The sequence below is a fragment of the Scomber scombrus genome, unplaced genomic scaffold, assembly GCF_963691925.1.
Source record: "Scomber scombrus unplaced genomic scaffold, fScoSco1.1 SCAFFOLD_59, whole genome shotgun sequence".
Lineage (NCBI taxonomy): Eukaryota > Metazoa > Chordata > Actinopteri > Scombriformes > Scombridae > Scomber > Scomber scombrus.
Window position 1 is genome coordinate 190001 of NW_026910726.1, and position 2500 is coordinate 192500.

Below are 2500 nucleotides of genomic sequence, written 5' to 3' on the forward strand. Positions count from 1 at the left end.
CAGCTGATTCCTCATCAATACTTCACTGTGAGAAACACACACTGTTCTCTGTGTTATCATCGTGTTATCATCGTGTTATCATCGTGTTATCATCGTGTTATCATCGTGTTATCATCGTGTTATCATCGTGTTATCATCGTGTTATCATCGTGTTATCATCGTGTTATCATCATGTTATCATCGTGTTATCATCGTGTTATCATCATGTTATCATCCTGTTATCATCGTGTTATCATCATGTTATCATCATGTTATCATCGTGTTATCATCGTGTTATCATCGTGTTATCATCGTGTTATCATCGTGTTATCATCGTGTTATCAGCGTGTTATCATCATGTTATCATCGTGTTATCAGCGTGTTATCATCGTGTTATCATCGTGTTATCATCGTGTTATCAGCGTGTTATCATCGTGTTATCATCGTGTTATCATCGTGTTATCATCGTGTTATCATCGTGTTATCATCGTGTTATCATCGTGTTATCATCGTGTTATCATCGTGTTATCATCATGTTATCATCATGTTATCATCATGTTATCATCGTGTTATCATCGTGTTATCATCGTGTTATCATCGTGTTATCATCGTGTTATAATCATGTTATCATCATGTTATCATCATGTTATCATCGTGTTATCATCATGTTATCATCATGTTATCATCGTGTTATCATCGTGTTATCATCGTGTTATCATCGTGTTATCATCGTGTTATCAGCGTGTTATCATCGTGTTATCATCGTGTTATCAGCATGTTATCATCATGTTATCATCGTGTTATCATCGTGTTATCATCATGTTATCATCATGTTATCATCATGTTATCATCGTGTTATCAGCATGTTATCATCATGTTATCATCATGTTATCAGCATGTTATCATCATGTTATCAGCATGTTATCATCATGTTATCAGCATGTTATCATCGTGTTATCATCATGTTATCATCGTGTTATCATCGTGTTATCATCATGTTATCATCATGTTATCAGCGTGTTATCAGCGTGTTATCAGCGTGTTATCATCGTGTTATCATCGTGTTATCATCGTGTTATCATCGTGTTATCATCGTGTTATCAGCGTGTTTTCATCATGTTATCATCGTGTTATCATCGTGTTATCATCATGTTATCATCATGTTATCATCATGTTATCATCCTGTTATCATCCTGTTATCATCGTGTTATCATCATGTTATCATCATGTTATCAGCATGTTATCATCATGTTATCAGCATGTTATCATCATGTTATCAGCATGTTATCATCGTGTTATCATCATGTTATCATCGTGTTATCATCGTGTTATCATCATGTTATCATCATGTTATCAGCGTGTTATCAGCGTGTTATCAGCGTGTTATCATCGTGTTATCATCGTGTTATCATCGTGTTATCATCGTGTTATCATCGTGTTATCAGCGTGTTTTCATCATGTTATCATCGTGTTATCATCGTGTTATCATCATGTTATCATCATGTTATCATCATGTTATCATCCTGTTATCATCCTGTTATCATCGTGTTATCATCATGTTATCATCATGTTATCATCATGTTATCATCATGTTATCAGCATGTTATCATCATGTTATCAGCATGTTATCATCATGTTATCAGCATGTTATCATCATGTTATCATCATGTTATCATCATGTTATCATCATGTTATCATCATGTTATCATCATGTTATCAGCGTGTTATCATCATGTTATCAGCATGTTATCATCGTGTTATCATCGTGTTATCAGCGTGTTATCAGCGTGTTATCATCGTGTTATCATCGTGTTATCATCGTGTTATCATCATGTTATCATCGTGTTATCATCGTGTTATCATCGTGTTATCATCATGTTATCATCGTGTTATCAGCGTGTTATCAGCGTGTTATCATCGTGTTATCATCGTGTTATCATCGTGTTATCAGCGTGTTATCAGCGTGTTATCATCGTGTTATCATCGTGTTATCATCGTGTTATCATCGTGTTATCATCTTGTTATCAGCGTGTTATCATCGTGTTATCATCGTGTTATCATCGTGTTATCATCGTGTTATCATCATGTTATCATCATGTTATCATCATGTTATCATCATGTTATCATCATGTTATCATCATGTTATCATCGTGTTATCATCGTGTTATCATCGTGTTATCATCATGTTATCATCATGTTATCATCATGTTATCATCCTGTTATCATCGTGTTATCATCGTGTTATCAGCATGTTATCAGCGTGTTATCATCATGTTATCATCATGTTATCTTCATGTTATCATCGTGTTATCATCGTGTTATCATCGTGTTATCATCATGTTATCAGCGTGTTATCATCGTGTTATCATTATGTTATCATCGTGTTATCATCGTGTTATCATCGTGTTATCATCGTGTTATCATCGTGTTATCATCGTGTTATCATCGTGTTATCATCGTGTTATCATCCTGTTATCATCGTGTTATCATCGTGTTATCATCGTGTTATCATCGTGTTATC

General features: G+C 34.5%; 1 protein-coding gene across 1 annotated transcript in view; it reads right to left on the reverse strand.

The window, feature by feature from the left end:
* The window catches only part of arhgap28 (Rho GTPase activating protein 28), a 13618-nt gene that overhangs the window by 10045 nt on the left and 1073 nt on the right, over positions 1-2500 (reverse strand). The window lies entirely within an intron of this gene.